This window comes from Notolepis coatsorum (assembly GCF_963971535.1).
Source record: "Notolepis coatsorum genome assembly, contig: SCAFFOLD_1031, whole genome shotgun sequence".
In the NCBI taxonomy this organism is placed as follows: Eukaryota; Metazoa; Chordata; class Actinopteri; order Aulopiformes; family Paralepididae; genus Notolepis; species Notolepis coatsorum.
In genome coordinates, this window is record NW_028171144.1 from 52,545 (window position 1) to 73,958 (window position 21,414).

The window sequence follows — 21,414 nt, forward strand, 5'->3', positions numbered from 1 at the left end:
CTCACCAGACACAACCAGTGTCACGTCTGTTTAACTCACCAGAGACAACCAGTGTCACGTCTGTTTAACTCACCAGACACAACCAGTGTCATGTCTGTTTAACTCACCAGAGACAACCAGTGTCACGTCTGTTTAACTCACCAGAGACAACCAGTGTCATGTCTGTTTAACTCACCAGAGACAACCAGCGTCACGTCTGTTTAACTCACCAGACACAACCAGTGTCACGTCTGTTTAACTCACCAGAGACAACCAGTGTCATGTCTGTTTAACTCACCAGACACAACCAGCGTCACGTCTGTTTAACTCACCAGAGACAACCAGTGTCACGTCTGTTTAACTCACCAGACACAACCAGTGTCACGTCTGTTTAACTCACCAGACACAACCAGTGTCATGTCTGTTTAACTCACCAGAGACAACCAGTGTCACGTCTGTTTAACTCACCAGACACAACTAGTGTCACGTCTGTTTAACTCACCAGAGACAACCAGTGTCATGTCTGTTTAACTCACCAGAGACAACCAGTGTCACGTCTGTTTAACTCACCAGAGACAACCAGCGTCATGTCTGTTTAACTCACCAGAGACAACCAGCGTCACGTCTGTTTAACTCACCAGACACAACCAGCGTCACGTCTGTTTAACTCACCAGAGACAACCAGTGTCACGTCTGTTTAACTCACCAGACACAACCAGCGTCACGTCTGTTTAACTCACCAGAGACAACCAGTGTCACGTCTGTTTAACTCACCAGAGACAACCAGTGTCACGTCTGTTTAACTCACCAGACACAACCAGTGTCACGTCTATTTAACTCACCAGACACAACCAGCGTCACGTCTGTTTAACTCACCAGACACAACCAGTGTCACGTCTGTTTAACTCACCAGACACAACCAGTGTCACGTCTGTTTAACTCACCAGAGACAACCAGTGTCACGTCTGTTTAACTCACCAGACACAACCAGTGTCATGTCTGTTTAACTCACCAGAGACAACCATTGTCATGTCTGTTTAACTCACCAGAGACAACCAGTGTCACGTCTGTTTAACTCACCAGAGACAACCAGTGTCATGTCTGTTTAACTCACCAGAGACTACCAGTGTCGTGTCTGTTTAACTCACCAGACACAACCAGTGTCATGTCTGTTTAACTCACCAGAGACAACCAGTGTCACGTCTGTTTAACTCACCAGAGACTACCAGTGTCGTGTCTGTTTAACTCACCAGACACAACCAGTGTCATGTCTGTTTAACTCACCAGACACAACCAGTGTCACGTCTGTTTAACTCACCAGACACAACCAGCGTCACGTCTGTTTAACTCACCAGACACAACCAGTGTCATGTCTGTTTAACTCACCAGACACAACCAGTGTCACGTCTGTTTAACTCACCAGAGACAACCAGTGTCATGTCTGTTTAACTCACCAGACACAACCAGTGTCATGTCTGTTTAACTCACCAGAGACAACCAGTGTCACGTCTGTTTAACTCACCAGACACAACCAGCGTCACGTCTGTTTAACTCACCAGACACAACCAGTGTCATGTCTGTTTAACTCACCAGACACAACCAGTGTCACGTCTGTTTAACTCACCAGAGACAACCAGTGTCACGTCTGTTTAACTCACCAGAGACAACCAGTGTCACGTCTGTTTAACTCACCAGAGACAACCAGTGTCACGTCTGTTTAACTCACCAGAGACAACCAGTGTCACGTCTGTTTAACTCACCAGACACAACCAGTGTCACGTCTGTTTAACTCACCAGAGACAACCAGCGTCACGTCTGTTTAACTCACCAGAGACAACCAGTGTCATGTCTGTTTAACTCACCAGACACAACCAGTGTCACGTCTGTTTAACTCACCAGAGACAACCAGTGTCACGTCTGTTTAACTCACCAGACACAACCAGTGTCACGTCTGTTTAACTCACCAGACACAACCAGTGTCACGTCTGTTTAACTCACCAGACACAACCAGTGTCACGTCTGTTTAACTCACCAGACACAACCAGTGTCACGTCTGTTTAACTCACCAGAGACAACCAGTGTCATGTCTGTTTAACTCACCAGAGACAACCAGCGTCACGTCTGTTTAACTCACCAGACACAACCAGTGTCACGTCTGTTTAACTCACCAGAGACAACCAGTGTCACGTCTGTTTAACTCACCAGACACAACCAGTGTCATGTCTGTTTAACTCACCAGAGACAACCAGTGTCACGTCTGTTTAACTCACCAGAGACAACCAGTGTCATGTCTGTTTAACTCACCAGAGACAACCAGCGTCACGTCTGTTTAACTCACCAGACACAACCAGTGTCACGTCTGTTTAACTCACCAGAGACAACCAGTGTCATGTCTGTTTAACTCACCAGACACAACCAGCGTCACGTCTGTTTAACTCACCAGAGACAACCAGTGTCACGTCTGTTTAACTCACCAGACACAACCAGTGTCACGTCTGTTTAACTCACCAGACACAACCAGTGTAATGTCTGTTTAACTCACCAGAGACAACCAGTGTCATGTCTGTTTAACTCACCAGAGACAACCAGTGTCACGTCTGTTTAACTCACCAGACACAACTAGTGTCACGTCTGTTTAACTCACCAGAGACAACCAGTGTCATGTCTGTTTAACTCACCAGAGACAACCAGTGTCACGTCTGTTTAACTCACCAGAGACAACCAGTGTCACGTCTGTTTAACTCACCAGACACAACTAGTGTCACGTCTGTTTAACTCACCAGAGACAACCAGTGTCATGTCTGTTTAACTCACCAGAGACAACCAGTGTCACGTCTGTTTAACTCACCAGAGACAACCAGCGTCATGTCTGTTTAACTCACCAGAGACAACCAGCGTCACGTCTGTTTAACTCACCAGACACAACCAGCGTCACGTCTGTTTAACTCACCAGAGACAACCAGTGTCACGTCTGTTTAACTCACCAGACACAACCAGCGTCACGTCTGTTTAACTCACCAGAGACAACCAGTGTCACGTCTGTTTAACTCACCAGAGACAACCAGTGTCACGTCTGTTTAACTCACCAGAGACAACCAGCGTCATGTCTGTTTAACTCACCAGAGACAACCAGTGTTGTGTCTGTTTAACTCACCAGACACAACCAGTGTCACGTCTGTTTAACTCACCAGAGACAACCAGTGTCACGTCTGTTTAACTCACCAGACACAACCAGTGTCATGTCTGTTTAACTCACCAGACACAACCAGTGTCACGTCTGTTTAACTCACCAGACACAACCAGTGTCACGTCTGTTTAACTCACCAGAGACAACCAGTGTCACGTCTGTTTAACTCACCAGACACAACCAGCGTCACGTCTGTTTAACTCACCAGACACAACCAGTGTCATGTCTGTTTAACTCACCAGACACAACCAGTGTCACGTCTGTTTAACTCACCAGACACAACCAGTGTCACGTCTGTTTAACTCACCAGAGACAACCAGTGTCACGTCTGTTTAACTCACCAGACACAACCAGCGTCACGTCTGTTTAACTCACCAGACACAACCAGTGTCACGTCTGTTTAACTCACCAGACACAACCAGCGTCACGTCTGTTTAACTCACCAGACACAACCAGCGTCACGTCTGTTTAACTCACCAGAGACAACCAGTGTCACGTCTGTTTAACTCACCAGAGACAACCAGTGTCACGTCTGTTTAACTCACCAGACACAACCAGTGTCATGTCTGTTTAACTCACCAGAGACAACCAGTGTCACGTCTGTTTAACTCACCAGACACAACCAGTGTCACGTCTGTTTAACTCACCAGACACAACCAGTGTCATGTCTGTTTAACTCACCAGAGACAACCAGTGTTATGTCTGTTTAACTCACCAGACACAACCAGTGTCACGTCTGTTTAACTCACCAGAGACAACCAGTGTCACGTCTGTTTAACTCACCAGACACAACCAGTGTCACGTCTGTTTAACTCACCAGACACAACCAGTGTCACGTCTGTTTAACTCACCAGACACAACCAGTGTCACGTCTGTTTAACTCACCAGACACAACCAGTGTCACGTCTGTTTAACTCACCAGACACAACCAGTGTCACGTCTGTTTAACTCACCAGAGACAACCAGTGTCACGTCTGTTTAACTCACCAGAGACAACCAGTGTCACGTCTGTTTAACTCACCAGAGACAACCAGTGTCACGTCTGTTTAACTCACCAGACACAACCAGTGTCACGTCTGTTTAACTCACTAGAGACAACCAGTGTCATGTCTGTTTAACTCACCAGAGACAACCAGTGTCACGTCTGTTTAACTCACCAGACACAACCAGTGTCACGTCTGTTTAACTCACCAGAGACAACCAGTGTCACGTCTGTTTAACTCACCAGAGACAACCAGTGTCACGTCTGTTTAACTCACCAGACACAACCAGTGTCACGTCTGTTTAACTCACCAGACACAACCAGTGTCACGTCTGTTTAACTCACCAGACACAACCAGTGTCACGTCTGTTTAACTCACCAGACACAACCAGTGTCACGTCTGTTTAACTCACCAGAGACAACCAGTGTCACGTCTGTTTAACTCACCAGACACAACCAGTGTCACGTCTGTTTAACTCACCAGACACAACCAGTGTCACGTCTGTTTAACTCACCAGAGACAACCAGTGTCACGTCTGTTTAACTCACCAGAGACAACCAGTGTCACGTCTGTTTAACTCACCAGACACAACCAGTGTCACGTCTGTTTAACTCACCAGAGACAACCAGTGTCACGTCTGTTTAACTCACCAGACACAACCAGCGTCACGTCTGTTTAACTCACCAGACACAACCAGCGTCACGTCTGTTTAACTCACCAGAGACAACCAGTGTCATGTCTGTTTAACTCACCAGACACAACCAGCGTCACGTCTGTTTAACTCACCAGAGACAACCAGTGTCACGTCTGTTTAACTCACCAGAGACAACCAGTGTCACGTCTGTTTAACTCACCAGACACAACCAGTGTCATGTCTGTTTAACTCACCAGAGACAACCAGTGTCACGTCTGTTTAACTCACCAGACACAACCAGTGTCACGTCTGTTTAACTCACCAGACACAACCAGTGTCATGTCTGTTTAACTCACCAGAGACAACCAGTGTTATGTCTGTTTAACTCACCAGACACAACCAGTGTCACGTCTGTTTAACTCACCAGAGACAACCAGTGTCACGTCTGTTTAACTCACCAGACACAACCAGTGTCACGTCTGTTTAACTCACCAGACACAACCAGTGTCACGTCTGTTTAACTCACCAGACACAACCAGTGTCACGTCTGTTTAACTCACCAGACACAACCAGTGTCACGTCTGTTTAACTCACCAGAGACAACCAGTGTCACGTCTGTTTAACTCACCAGAGACAACCAGTGTCACGTCTGTTTAACTCACCAGAGACAACCAGTGTCACGTCTGTTTAACTCACCAGACACAACCAGTGTCACGTCTGTTTAACTCACTAGAGACAACCAGTGTCATGTCTGTTTAACTCACCAGAGACAACCAGTGTCACGTCTGTTTAACTCACCAGACACAACCAGTGTCACGTCTGTTTAACTCACCAGAGACAACCAGTGTCACGTCTGTTTAACTCACCAGAGACAACCAGTGTCACGTCTGTTTAACTCACCAGACACAACCAGTGTCACGTCTGTTTAACTCACCAGACACAACCAGTGTCACGTCTGTTTAACTCACCAGACACAACCAGTGTCACGTCTGTTTAACTCACCAGAGACAACCAGTGTCACGTCTGTTTAACTCACCAGACACAACCAGTGTCACGTCTGTTTAACTCACCAGACACAACCAGTGTCACGTCTGTTTAACTCACCAGACACAACCAGTGTCACGTCTGTTTAACTCACCAGACACAACCAGTGTCACGTCTGTTTAACTCACCAGAGACAACCAGTGTCACGTCTGTTTAACTCACCAGAGACAACCAGTGTCACGTCTGTTTAACTCACCAGAGACAACCAGCGTCACGTCTGTTTAACTCACCATGCCCAGAAATATCAGCTCTTCCTCACGTTCCTTTAAGGTCCTCTTCCTCTGTATGTAGCCTTTCCACACCTGAGAATGAAGTCTTCATTTGTCATCATTTGTATCTCGTACAATGAGAAGTTGTACATCTCAGAGCTCATGTCTATGAAACCATGTGATTATCTGTATCTAGCGAGGGAGGGAGGGAGGGAGGGAGGGAGGGAGGGAGGGAGGGAGGGAGGGAGGGAGGGAGGGAGGGAGGGGGGGAGGGGGGGAGGGAGGGGTAATGTACATAGTGATGTAGCTACACTACCCCCCCTGATGAGCACGGTGCACACAGTACCTTCTGGATGCAGACCACAGCCGAGTCAATAGCAGCTGCCCCCAGATCCCTGTCACGGTCCCAGCTCTGCCTCTCCTTTCCCCTGTGGATCTCCTTCATGAACATGGCCCTGGTGCGCCCCTGGCGAGCTCTCTCTGCTACCTGGATGATCCTAACCGCCTCCTCCAGGTCCATTGTTAATGCTACAGACTGACAGGGACAATAGAAGAAGTGGTAAACTGATACTGTAGTAATATGTAGATCAGTGGTTCTCAAACTACGGGTTGCGACCCAAAGTGGGGTCGTGGGTAGGTGACAGCGCATTGGCAAGTAATTTTCTTTAATACAAGAAATACATTTTTTTATATATTTTTGTATGTTCTGGCAACATATTTTGGCTAAATATGCCTCGTTTTATAAATTTGTATTGATAACATAGTGCTGTAATATAATTGTCTAATAAATATGCATGATCAAAGTCAAAAACATGTGCTTTTATTTTGATATTCCTTAATTCCACATTGAAATGACACGATACCTTAAGTGTGGGGTCGCCAAAAAGAATCCTAAATAAAATGGGGGTGTGGTATAAAAAGAAATTTGAGAACCCCTGATGTAGATTATACTGTAAAAATACTGTAATCTTATTTTTGAATGAATGACCAAGTAAATAGTAAATAACATGATCAAGTACAGTATGTTGTTTTTTCCCTCGACTGAACTGTAGCCAGTGTAGAACTCACTTGGGGTCTCTCTGGAGTACCTTCCATCCTGTTGAGGATGTCCTTTAACATCGCCCTTCGCTCCTGTAGCATTTCGCTGCGTTCACTGATGAAATAGCGAGGGATAGGGATCTCTATGTCTGCCTATAAGGGGAAATCAAAGACAACAGCTCTCATGGTTTCGTGGCGATTGAAGAATCTATATAGCATTCCTTCTTTTTTGGGGAAGGGCATTACCATGAGCCAACCTTTACAGTCCCTGCCTGGTTATGAAGTATGTTAAGTGAACGGGGACTGCTGGTCACTTCTGCCCCCAAGACAGCACCTTTATGATATTTAAATCCCTGGACTCTGTATATTATTCTGCCCTCAGATTCATCACTAATTGATTGATTGATTTAAAATTGTATTAACAGATTGCAGAATGGGTACAATACAATTGTTAAGGGGATGCAGACCAGAGAAAGGCTTTCGTCTTGTTTACATCAGGGTCCCCCATTTTCAATTCATCATAACATATATGACATACATGACATACAGATAATGATAGATACAACACTCATCCCTGTGTCCTTTATAAGAAGGTTGGTTGGTCCTCTCTGATGGAGAGGCGCAAAAAAACACTGGTATTTGTTCATTTTTAAGGCCATTTTTGGTAAGCTACCTCCTTATACAAAATCATTATTGGAATGGAATGTTGGTACCTATGGATCCCATTCTAGTGACTGGCTGGTCCTTAAGGTCCAGTTTGCACGTAAACAGGGTAAATATGCATTTTGCTATGATGCCCCTAGCTCATGGAATGAACTCCAACAGTCCTTAAAGCTTGAGATTCTCCCCTCTGGTGCAGAGTTTAAAACCTTGATCTCCAACCTTTGTCAATCAAGTTGTATGTGTTTTAATAGATTTGTTATCCTTACTACTTTTATCCTTACTCGCCGTGTTGTCTTATTGTTATGATTTTATGTGCTGTGTGATTTTATATGCCCTTTTCTTTGCTTATTTCTGTATGTACACTCGACGTGACTGTAAATGAGGGAAACCTCAGTTGCCTTTCGAGTTTAAATAAAGGTTTAAATTAAATTAAATATTTATGTTGATTGTTAAACTGTGTGGGTATCAAACAGGAGACTATCTGGTATCAAACAGGAGGAAAGACTGTCAGGTTTTGGGCTGTGTGGGCAGTGGCGGACTGGCCATCGGGACGTTCGGGACGAATCCCGATGGGCCGGGACCAAAGTGGGCTGGTCAAAAAAAAAAAAAAAAAAAAAAATTATACTTTTTTTTTTTTTTTTTTTTTTTTTTACTTTTTTACTTTTTTTTTGGGGCCAGTGTGTGGGCCAGTGTGTGGGCCACTAATGTGGGCCGATGTGTGGGCCAGTGTGTGGGCCAGTGTGTGGGCCAGTGTGTGAGTCGGTGTGTGGGCCACTAATGTGGGCCAGTGTGTGGGCCGGTGTGTGGGCCAGTGTGTGAGTCGGTGTGTGGGCCACTAATGTGGGCCAGTGTGTGGGCCAGTGTGTGGGCCGGTGTGTGGGCCAGTATGTGGGCCGGTGTGTGGGCCGGTGTGTGGGCCAGTGTGTGAGTCGGTGTGTGGGCCACTAATGTGGGCCAGTGTGTGGGCCGGTGTGTGGGCCAGTATGTGGGCCGGTGTGTGGGCCGGTGTGTGGGCCAGTATGTGGGCCAGTGTGTGGGCCGGTGTGTGGGCCAGTGTGTGGGCCAGTGTGTGGGCCACTAATGTGGGCCGGTGTGTGGGCCGGTGTAGTGTGTGGGCCGGTGTAGTGTGTGGGCCAGTGTGTGGGCCATATGTGGGCCGGTGTGTGGGCCATTATGTGGGCCGGTGTGTGGGCCAGTGTGTGGGCCGGCAATAAAACAATAAACAAGTTGCATAAACTAAATCAGATTAAAAATGATCACAGTTCTGGTTTGCCTTAAGATGCAGTTTAAGATGGGTCTTGAACATGGAATATGTAACGAAAAGGCACCTTACAGTCCCCTCTACTGATGGCCCTGGTGGTAATGCCAGTGTCTGCTTTCTGTTGGATGAACTCATTCAATGGGGGAGGGGCAAGTCCATGCAGAACCTTGTACATGAAGCAAGTATATTTGAAAACTTGGAAATTCTCGAAAATTAGCATGTTATGTTTTTCTAAAACATTACAGTGATGAAATGAAATTGGTTTCCTATCAAATACTTTTATGGCTTTTTTGTAGAGTAATTATATTGGTGTAAGAGTAGTGACATATAAAAGAGACCAGTTGATAAAACAGTAGGCCTACTCGATGTGTGATAAAATCATTGAATGCAGAAACATCCTTGCAGCATTAACTGGCAGGCAGGGCCTGATCTGCCTGAAGTTTTCGATGTTAAACTTGACTGTTTGTCACTTTCTTCACATGACTTTTTGAAGGTCAATGTAGAGTCCAATGTGACCCCAAGATACTTGAATTAATGTACAATGTCCAGCTCCGCCTCTCCCAGAAACACATTAGAGTGAGTGACCTCTACTGGTGACTTTGTGAACATCATACACACTGTTTTCTTGGTGTTAAGGGAAATACATGCTTTTGTTAGCCAGTCTTGAATGAGACATGAGACATCAGTGAATGAGATTCACGTTTCCTCCCAACCGCGAGTAGGCCTAGAAGCGCAGAAATGGAGAATGCAAAAAAAGAAGGGGGGAGCTGAAAAAGCTAGAATTAAAAAACTAAAATTGCTAGTAAAAGACGCAGAACAATGTTCTAAAATTACAGACATGTTTACCCGCTGCTGCTGCTAATGATGATGAAGTTCAAGTGGAAGGAACCAACAGTAACATGACAGGTGCATGCAGTAGCCTAGTGCATATTCTACTGTTGGTGTCTGCCGGTTCATGAGGGCTAGCTAGCCTATACTAGCTCTTGCAGTGATTTCAGTCATTCTATTACAAGACAATGTGCTTTCCGTATTCCTGATTCCTTACAGCACGTGGACGTAAATAGTTGTGACTCGTGACGTTTTTTCTCTGACTAAAAGTTTAGTTAGCAATGTTAGGACTAGTGCCCACCACAGCATCAGAAGCTAAAGTGCTAACCTAGAGAGCCAATCAGAACCTAGGACGGGCTGCAAATTAATCGGCTACTAATATTATAATAGTAAATACTAAAATAAAATACTATTATGTTCCCTTCCAAATTTTCATGTTGATATAATATTGGTAATCTAATTGATTGAATTGATTAGTTGCCATTTTACATGCTTAAATAAGATGTACCTTAGAATTCCCAACTGTTAGCCATGTTCTCGATCTGTATATGATTAGTCTCATCTACATGTTTGTAAATAACCACAGCTAACTAGCTTAAGCTAACAACTAGGTCAACTACTACCCCGTAGTTAAACTGTGATTGCATATAACAGCTAACTGCTACAGCTAAGTTGGTAGTTAGCCTATTCCATTAATGTTGAATGTATTTATGAAGGTTGTTGATGGTGGTTGGCGCTGATTAGCAGACATGATTCCGTCAGTCTGCCACAGGGCAGCTGTGTTTGCTGATGCTGCTCACAACCACCAGTAGTGTATGACTGTGTGAGTGTGAGTGCTTGATGGTTTCTGTGAAGCGCTTTGTGGAACAATGCTGATATACAGTTAAGAATGAGTAATTCGCTTTTGGTTTTTAAGAAAAATTTGTAAAGCTATTTTTGAAAACTACAGGGGTGAATAATACTGTTTTCTTTTGCTATTTTCTTTTAGAATACTGTTTTGGAGTCTTAATTTTTTAAATGTTTGTTTTTTTTTATCCACTTTTTCTCCCATTTTCTACATTTTCTCCCATCCCAATTTCGTATCATCCAATTCAACCCTCACCTGTCACGAACGCTGTTTCTTGCCTCCCACAAGCCGGCTGCAATGTGGACTAAGTCATACATAGCACAAGTCCCCTCCGGTACTTGAGGTAACAGCAGTCGCATCTTTTCACCTGCGCAGCTCGATCTCTCAGTGGCGAGGAGTAACGCGTGGGAGGCTCACGCTGCCCCCGACACTTCCTGATTCTACTGCGCAGGCACACCAACCGACCTGTAGGAGTCGCTGTCCACAACGCCCAATCCCCACCCATCAGTTTCCCACCCCCTAATACGGCCAATGTGTATTAGTATGAACGACCAGCTAAACTGAAAGCAATGTGGAGCGCTGGGCTCGAACAGGCGAGCCCAGCGTCTCCAGTATTTGTGGCGAGCGCCTTGCCCACTACGCCACGTAGCCGCCAATTTTTTAAATATTTGTTAAGAATATAGGACAGGCATATATAAGCATTATGCTTCAGTCTGTACCTTTTCAGTCACTGTAAAATCAAATATTGTTAAATGATGGGGTATATTGTATTGTGTGAGATGATGACTGAATAAACTACTACTACTACTACTACTACTACTACTACTACTACTTTGGGTGTTTTCAAAAGGCTGAAAAACGCTGTATGAATTCAAGCCATTATTATTGATTGCTGATGTTCTTCTTATGCAGTTGACTCTGAGGAAAGAGAGAGCGCCCAATCCAGCACAGCTGACCCTGAGGGGAGAGAGAGCGCCCAGTCCAGCACAGCTGACCCTGAGGGGAGAGAGAGAGCCCAGTCCAGACAGACAGACAGACAGACAGACACAGAGAGAGAGAGACAGAGAGAGAGAGACACAGAGAGAGAGACACACAGAGAGAGGGAGAGACAGAGAGAGAGAGACACACACACACAGAGAGACACATACATAGAGAGAGAGAGAGAGAGAGAGAGAGAGAGAGAGAGAGAGAGAGAGAGAGAGAGAGAGAGAGAGAGAGAGAGAGAGAGAGAGAGAGAGAGAGAGAGAGAGAGAGAGAGATAAAACAGGCTCTTGGAATGGGTGTCTGGGAGGAAGTGGGGGGTCTTTCAATGTTGATTAAACGGCAAGCAACTAATGTCATGAGTGCCAAATTAAAGGACAATAAATCCAATCTAACTGAAATTGTGTAGCACAGACCTTTCTATTAGGGATGCTCGATATTGGCTTTTTTACCGATACCGATATACCGATATTGTCCAACTCTTAATTTCCGATACCGATATCAACCGATACCGATATATGCAGGGTTTCCCGCCCCAAGAAATGGAATAATTTCAGGTAATTAACATTACATATCTCTTGTTGTGGAATTAACACAACATTATGCATACTTTTGACAATAAATAAAATATGAATTGGTTCTTACTTGCTTGCCTGGGTAAATAAAGGTTATAGAAATGTAAATAAAATATTATTTCTTTAAAACCGATACCGATATTTTTCGATATCACATTTTAATGCCGATATCGGCCGATAATATCAGTAGGCCGATAATATCGGACATCCCTACTTTCTATGGATCAAACCTCAATATTATTATGGTGTAGTTAATACTTCATGTATCCTTAATCCCTAGGCTAATGAGGCACTAAGATGTTAGTAAAAAAAAAACATATGCCAATGACGGGAAGTAACGGTATATGTATGTGTGTGTCTGTGTGTGTGTGTGTGTGCACTGTGCATGAGTGCACATCTAGGGGCGGTGTGTAGATTTGGTCTCCCTGATGTTGACTCCTTAGCCACAGCCTTGGGTTGTTTAATACTGGACAAGTGTTTCATAACGCCCGTTGTGTGGGCCGGTTTCGGGGCCGGTGCGTGGGCAGGTGCGTGGGCCGGTGTGTGGGCTGGTGCGTCTGAATGTCCCGGGCTGAATTTGTGTCCCAGTCCGCCACTGTGTGTGGGTATCAAGCAAGAAAGACTGTCAGGTTTTAAACTGTGTGGGTATCAAACAGGAGGAAATACTGTAAGTAGATCAGGTTTTAAACTATGAAAGACTGGGTTTTAAACTGTTTAAACAGTAATTGTAATTGTTTAAACTGTTCTGTAAAGCGTGGGCACTGCACTATTGCATTATTTTATTCTGTCTATTCTATTTTACTAACTATTTTATTGCACTGCACTATTTTACTCTTGTCTATTATATTTTACTCTTTTATTAAAAATGTTAATTGTTGTGCACCCAAGTGGCGACCCATGTAACGCACTGCATCGCAAAGCGGCTGACTGGGGTTCAAATCCCGGACCCGGCGTCCTTTGCCGAATGTCTTCCCCCCGCTCTGTCTCCCGTTCTTCCTCTCTCTCTCCCTCTACCGGACTGCCCGGTAGTACAAACAAATAAAAATCTACCAAAAACATAATTAAATTTTTTTTTAATGTAATTGTCTATATTATGAGTAGGCCTATCAGTGATAATTAAACCATAAACAAAGAGGCCTATTAAGATGTTAGATCCTAATGTGAAAAACTATGTGATTTAATGTTCTATGCCTTACCTTGAATTTGTCTATTTTGCTGCTGTCTATTTTATGCTCATTGTATACTTGTTTTATGTCTGCACTTCATGTGTAACGGAGGTACCGCATGTCTATCCACAGTCACGAGGGACTTGTATAGTGAAGTGGCTGTGGACGTTAAGCGGTACTGCAAGTAAACTCACTCCCCAGAGGCATCCAGACCCAGTACTTAGAAGTGAATTCACCTCAGGCGGTTAGGTGGCCGAGCGGAGATTGTAGGAGTCGCTGTTTACAACGACCCGGACCCACCCCGCCAGCTTCTCCCACCCTCTAATACAGCCAATTGTATTAGTGCAGACGGCCAGCCAAGCTGGTGACAACCCCGGAGCTGTGAGCTGGATTCGCCTGTTCGAATCCAGCTCACAGCTCCGGGGTTGTCACCAGCTTGGCTGGCCGTCTGCACCAATACAATTGGCTGTATTAGAGGGTGGGAGAAGCTGGCGGGGTGGGTCCGGGTCGTTGTAAACAGCGACTCCTACAGTTCGGTCGGGGCGCCTGCTAAGCGCGGATTGGACTTGAGGGGGATAGTGTGGTCCTCCCACACGCTATGCCCTCTCAATGAGAATCCGCGCTGCCAGGTGAAAAGAAGCGGTGATTGGCTGGACGTGTGTCGGAGGAAGCACGTGGTAGCCTCCACTCTCCCAGATGATCTGACTGTGGGGGGTAAGTGCGCAGCGACCAGGAAGGGACTGGGAATTGGCATACGACTAACATTGGGATGGGAGAAAATCGGAGGAAAATGGAGGGGGAAAAGACAAAAAAAAAAAAAAAAAAAAGTGAATTCACCTCTTGGTACGGTGGTCTGTGATGCCGCCCGCGGCGCGCGAGGCCGGGGTTCAACTCCCACTCAGGGCGATCCCTTAACAGGGGTCGAATCGAAACACAATGCAGAGCGAGATCACACGGGTCACACATGCATTGCTCTTGATCTGCCAATTTTGTGCACATTTTTGCCTATGTCTTTTTTTTACTGCTGTGAAGCACTTCTTGTATGAAAGGTGCTATACAAATAAAGTGTATTATTATTATTATTGACTGCTGAGACTCACAGGTGTGAGTTTCAGATCCTGGACCACATCATCCAGGTAGTGGTACTCCGAGAACTCTTTCTCCACCATCTCGTGCTTGAGCTCCAGCACTCTCCCCATCACGCCCTCCAGGACCCCCCGGATCACGCGTCTCTTCTGGGGGTGGACCACCTGGTCGTAGGCCTCCTCCAGCTGCCGGAAGATTTGAATGTAACGTACGTAGAGGGTGGCCACGCGCTGGACGAACACCACCCGGTCCTTTTCTGGACGAGGGGGCTCGACAGGGAGCTCCTGAGTCAGCAGACTGCTCAGCTCCACTTGGGCTTCTGCCCATTGCTTGTTGTACGCACTGGAAAGAGATAAGATGAGATCAGATATTCCTTTACTGATCCCCTTGGGGGAATTTAGGCATTATAGCAGTATGGGGGCGGGGGGGGGGGTACAGGTATGGGCAACAAACTTGCAGTTCCGCGCTCGGGTTCTGCGATCTGATTGGCCACTGACGTACGCTCTCTCTACGCCCAAACAGCGCGTTACGCTAGTTCTGCCTCTAACCTCTAACAGCCTGCAGCCTGCTAGCATTATCGATTTCATAACATAAATGTTCAAAACACGACAAGACAGTTTGCATCACTTCCCACGGTTCTCTGCACTTATTCTACCGGTAGTGCGGTAGTTGTTGCCACGGTATTGGGTCTTTGGGTGAATACTTCATTGGCGGGGAAGAAGAACACTGATAGCGGTGTGTGGACCGTCCTGCGAGCCCCAGACCACCGCCCCGCGAGCCCCAGACCACGTCCCGCGAGCCCCAGACCACCGTCCTGCGAGCCCCATGGGACGAGACCAGGTAGAATTTTAGGCGCACAGGAAATAAGTCTTGCGGGGCGGTGGTCTGGTCACCCAAAGACCCAATACCGTGGCAACAACTACCGCACTACCGGTAGAATAAGTGCAGAGAACCGTGGGAAGTGATGCAAACTGTCTTGTCGTGTTTTGAACATTTATGTTGTGTTGATGGAATCATGTTAATATAGAGAGATGAAAACAATACGTTATTTCGATTGATATGAAATCGATAATGCTAGCAGGCTGCAGGCTGTTAGAGGTTAGAGGCAGAACTAGCGTAACGCGCTGTTTGGGCGTAGAGAGAGCGTACGTCAGTGGCCAATCAGATCGCAGAACCCGAACACGGAACTGCAAGTTTGTTGGTAAAAGACACGCTGCCCGGCATGGTAATAGTAAGACATAAATACAGGCAATAAATATTATAGTACAGTAGAAAGGTAAAAATAGGCAGTGTAAACAATATAATTAACTCTGAATATAAGCATATGAGCAAGTAGGCAGTGTGATCAAAGGTGCAGATGAGGGTCTGTAATATGACCTGAATATCAGTTATATTATACATTACAATAAATATGGTTACAATAAACACTAGAATCTAAATATATATGTTACACCCGCTAAGTTCTTAGCTTTAAGAAAGACACAAGAGTGTAGGTTAATTTAACCATAATATTTATTACATAAAAGGAGTGGACAACATTATTATAAGCCCACTTCAACCTCATGCTCAGGAACCCCAATCAGTCTTGACCGGGCAGGGTTTTATTCACAGCAACCTGGTGACACTTCACACAATGAAGGAGAGTAATATCAATTGTCAATAAATAGCATGTCATACGATCAATTGTCAATAAATAGCACTTCATACGATATCGATTGTTAATAAATAGCACTTCACAAAATGAAGGAAACTTTATCACACATCAATAAATACCACGTCAAGAACTGTATAAAAAGGGATGTCAAACTTCTCACAATGAAGTAAACAGATATCCTACCATCCTGATTCAACTTGTGCAAACTGTGCATAATCACGGCATCCATATGATAATGGCACACTAAGCCTGCCCGTGTTCACGTCTGAGAGAGGTACCTTGTACATGGGTTGGTGTTATGGTGGGGGGGAAACGGACACACAAATAAACAAACAAACATACATGTAAAGAAAACTAATCTGGCCCAAGGGCAAGACCCAATTCTTTTTGCCCATCTACCGGCCCATTGGCCCGGGCGGATTAGACATTATATTAAACTACCAAACAATATATACTAAAAGTGTTTCACGGCAAGAGCAGCTGGACCACTGGTGCTCTGGTTCGTCGGTGGTCCTATAATCCTACCGACTACTTTCAATCCCGCTGGGAACCAGGCAAGTGATCTTAGCGTGTAATGCTTGTTCCTGCATTCCGGAGTGAGGTGTGCACCTACCTCACTGCACCGGCCGCAACAAACAATTCCAACTAACGTTCCTCCCGCAGGTAGCCCCCTATAACGGAACCTGGCTCATTGAGGCCCCTCCTCCTTTCTCATTAATGCCACCCGTCACATACACCCCCTCCAAATGTATCGGCGTCCCGACGATATACCAATACAATCTACTACTTGGGGAAAACCTTAAACTGCAGATTTAGGGAGTCTAAACGGATTATCGTGTTTGCCTGCAGTACTCCTATTAGACTTCCTGAGGCCTTCCACCACCACTGGGAAATCTGTCTCCAAGTCACCATCCCCTCCTTCCAACACATCATCCTCTGGACCAAGCTCGGATTCTGACATTGACCCCTCACTATATGACTCCAACGGCCGTCCTTCGGTCAATGTAACATCTGTATCCTCCACCCCATTGTCTCCTCCATCCCCCTGCTCCTCCTGCTCTTCCCCCAAATCATGGCCTGTATCAGGCCTCAACCCACCTATGGGCATACCTCTCATCTCAGTCCGGTGGACATGCCGTACCGGACCATCCTGAACTGCAGGGGTGATGGAGTAGACTACACCACGTTCTGCGGGGCACTGTACCACCCGGTAAGGGGTCGGTTCCCAGACATCCTGAATCTTGTTACGACCCTTCACCCCATGGTTACGGACATATACAAGGTCTCCCTCCCCTATAAATGGATCTCTCACTTGCTCTTCCTGTTTCTTATCTCTGTACTCTCTCCTTGTAGCCAGGCGCTGTCGTACATGGCTATACGCTCCCTCCAGTGACTCCTGGTGCTCCTTTACCCAGTCCTCTAGACCCTGCTCTGCCTCCTCTAACCCCTCCCCTAGCAAAAAATCCACAGGGAGTCGGGGCTCCCGGCCAAACATTAAAAAGTAGGGAGTCATGCCAGTGGACTGATGCACGGTGGTGTTCTAGGCATAGGTTAACTGAGGAAGGTGCCGCGGCCAATATCTCTTCTGGTCTGGGGGCAGTGTGCGCAACAAATCATGTAATGTGCGATTATATCTTTCACACTGACCATTTCCCTGAGGGTGGTAAGGGGTAGTACGAGACTTGCGAATCTTGTAGACCTTGCATAACTGCCTGACCAACCCACTCTCAAAGTTTCTTCCTTGATCTGAATGGATACGTTCAGGAGGACCAAACAAATTAAACCACTGTTTAACCTGAACATCAGCTACGGTACTGGCCCGCTGATCTTTAGTGGGAATGGCCTGGGTGTATTTGGAAAACACATCTGTTAAGACCAGCACATTTTCTCTTCCATTTGAAGCTAGTTCCAACATGGTGAAATCTATAGCCAGGATTTCATGTGGCCTAGAGCAGTGTTTCCCAACCGGTGGTACGCGTACCACTAGTGGTACGTGGGTGGTCCCCAGGTGGTACGTGAAAAGATTTTGAAAAGTAAAAAAAAAAAAAAAAAATTATTAGAAATTGTACAGGAAAACTGTACCCACATAATGAATAATGCATAATCTGTAATAATGTAACCAAAATTGGGGGCATTCAAATTAAGTAATCATTTGCTGGCTATAATTATATTATTATTGGCGCTGAGTTCAGCTTCCCGCCCGCCGGCGCCGGACTGTCTGTCAGCTGTCAGGTATTCATTGAAGCGCTGGTGTTTATTGAGATAAAAATCATTATGGATCAATGGCTGAGTCGAGATGGTTCATCCAGAAACAATGTAAAGCATATAAATTATGTTCGCTTTGCAGTTGGATGAATAGACGGATGTCAGTGGGGAAGCACAACTGATTGCGTTTGTGCGTTACAAAGACACTTTGGAGATGAACGAGCACATTCTGTTTTGCAAGAAACTCACGGGGAGAACTACTGGACTGGACGTTTTTAACGTTATTGACAATTTTTTCTCTCAACACAAGCTGGATTGGAAATACTGCTCATGTGTGCACAGACGGCGTCCAGAGTTAAATTATGTTTTGAATGATGCCGTAAAAGTGATCAACTTCATACAGTCCAGGCCTTTGAATCATAGACTGTTTCAGTCACTTTGTGAAGACGGTGGGTCAGACTCAGAACATAAACAGCTCCTGCTTCACACCGACGGTTATCCCGAGGGAAGACGTTACAGCGAGCAGCTGTTCGAGCTGCGCAATGAAGTGAGGGCATTTCTGTCTGAGCACACACACCCCCTTGTGGCGATGTTCGACGACACAGACTGGGTAGCTCGGCTGGGAAACCTCTCTGACATTTTCAGCAAACTCAACCAGCTGAATCTCTCTCTTCAAGGTAAAGACACAACTGTTCTTAGCTTGTATGACAGGCTCAAGTGTCACATTAATTGGTGAGTTACTAACTTTTTTTTAGTCTTTAAACAATGGCTATTATAATTTATATGATTAGTTATGATTGAATATATGATTTAAGTGTCACATTAATTGTCGCATTGGGTCACAAAGACAAAAATCTCCTCTTCTCTATCTCTCCTCATCACTTCTCTCCTTCTTCCACTCCCAGGTTTCACCTTAGCTACACACACACACACACGCACACACACACACACACACACACACACACACACACACAGCCGGTCTGCCACAATATATAGACTATTAATTTATTAATTATACATCCTGGGCATCACCACGATTGATTGCGTAGTAGGTGGTACTTTTGGTTGGCTTGAAATGCTTTGGTGGTACAGTACTCAAAAAAGGTTGGGAACCACTGGCCTAGAGGCCTGTAGACTGCCCATAACTGGTTTAATTTTTGGCTGTACAGCTTTAGCCAACACACATCTCCCACACTGCAGACACCATTTCTCGACATCCCTGTACATATTTGGCCAGTAACACCGCGAACGCGCAAGCTGCAACGTCCGCTCCACCCCCTGATGCCCATGATTATCATGCAGCTGAGTGAGCACATCTTTATGTAAACACTGTGGTAGTACAAGCTGATAGATCTCCTTACCACCATCAGGAGATTTACACTGTCGATACAGCACTGTCCCTTCCTCTCTCAGGCGCCCCCATTGGCGTGCAAGCTCCTTGGTACCCTGGCCAAACCTCTCCCTCTCCTTTGCATCGGGTGGCCTGGCTTTTCTCCAACAGGCCAACAGTGGTCCAATAACTGGATCTTGTTCTTGCAACACGGCTAGGCTCTCCTTGGAACAACCTGGAAGCACAGAAATGTCAGACTGGATGCCAAAGAGCCCTTCCTCCCAGACATCTTCCTCCTCCGAGGCCTCAGTCGTACTGGGCTCCCTGTACCGGCGAGACAAGGCATCCGCATTACCATTCCTAGTCCCAGGACGATATTTTAAAGTAAGGTTAAATGGAGCCAGCTCGCCTGCCCATCGTTGCTCTACTGCACCAAGTTTAGCTGTGTCTAGGTGGGTAAGTGGGTTGTTATCTGTATATACAGTGCAGGAACCCCCTAACAGATACCCTCTGAATTTCTCCGACACTGCCCACTTAAGAGCAAGAAACTCTAGTTTCATAGAGCTATAGTTCTGCATGTTCTTTTCTGTAGGTTTAAGTGCCCTACTAGCATAAGCGACAGGCCTGAGCTTCCCTCCATGTTCCTGGCAAAGTACTGCCCCCAACCCCGCATGACTAGCATCAATCTGTAACACAAATGGCCTATGAAAATCTGCATAGGCCAACACTGGTGCAGAGATCAGCGCCGTCTTTATCTGGCCAAAATTCTCTTCACACTCTGGTGTCCAGACCGGGGTCAGTGGCTTCCTGGGAGTCTTACCCTTTTTTATGCCTGGGGACAATTGTGCTGCTGCATGATTTAAAGGAGCAGCCATCTTTGCAAACCCAGCTATAAAGCGCCGATAGTAACTAGCAAACCCCAGGAAAGATTTGAGCTCGGCCAGATTAGTGGGGGTCCGCCACTCCTTCACAATTGCTACCTTGTCCGGGTCTGTTGCCACTCCCTCAGCCGAAACTACATGGCCCAGATATTTCACTTGCCTCTGAAAGAAATGGCATTTAGAACCCTTTACCTTGAGCCCCTGCTTCTGTAGCCGAGAGAAAACTTCCTCCAGCCTCTCTATGTGCTGCTGAACAGAGGAAGAGAACACAATCACATCATCAAGGTACAGTAAAACAGACTGATAACGGCAATCTCCGAACATGCGCTCCATAAGGCGTTGAAAAGTGCTAGGAGCATTGCACAATCCAAATGACATCCTATTAAATTCGAATAGACCGAATGGAGTACAGAATGCCGTCTTTGCCCTATCCTTTTCCACAACCTCCACTTGGTTGTAGCCACTGGCTAAGTCCAGAGTTGAAAACCATTTAGCTCCCACCAGTCCATCTAATGACTCCTCAATCCGTGGCAAAGGGAACGCATCTTTCCTAGTCTTAGCATTGAGGCGACGATAGTCTACACACATTCGGTTTCCGCCGTCTTTCTTCTGTACCATGACAATGGGTGATGCATAAGGGCTACAACTCTCTCTGATGATCTGGCTGTCCAGCAGTTGTTTTATGTGGGCCCTCACCATATCATATTGAGACGGGATGATGCGACGGTACGGCTGCCGTACAGGAGCATCATCTAGCAGGGGGATCTCATGCTGAATCAGATTGGTACAGCCCAAATCAGCTTCACTTTTTGCAAACAGACTGTTATATTTATTAATCAAAGCTGCCGCTTGTTGTTGCTCAG

General features: G+C 45.8%; 1 pseudogene across 1 annotated transcript in view; it reads right to left on the minus strand.

The window, feature by feature from the left end:
* Window positions 1–19,994, minus strand: part of LOC311248341 (dynein regulatory complex protein 11-like) — a 35,487-nt pseudogene extending 15,493 nt beyond the window's left edge. The window contains exons 1-5 of the transcript in view: window positions 19,797–19,994; window positions 14,496–14,823; window positions 7,105–7,227; window positions 6,383–6,571; window positions 6,058–6,129 (exon numbers count right to left, since the gene is read on the minus strand). The product of the transcript in view is annotated as a dynein regulatory complex protein 11-like (transcript). The remainder of the gene's footprint in view (window positions 1–6,057; window positions 6,130–6,382; window positions 6,572–7,104; window positions 7,228–14,495; window positions 14,824–19,796) is intronic.
* Between the last annotated feature and the right edge of the window lie 1,420 nt (window positions 19,995–21,414).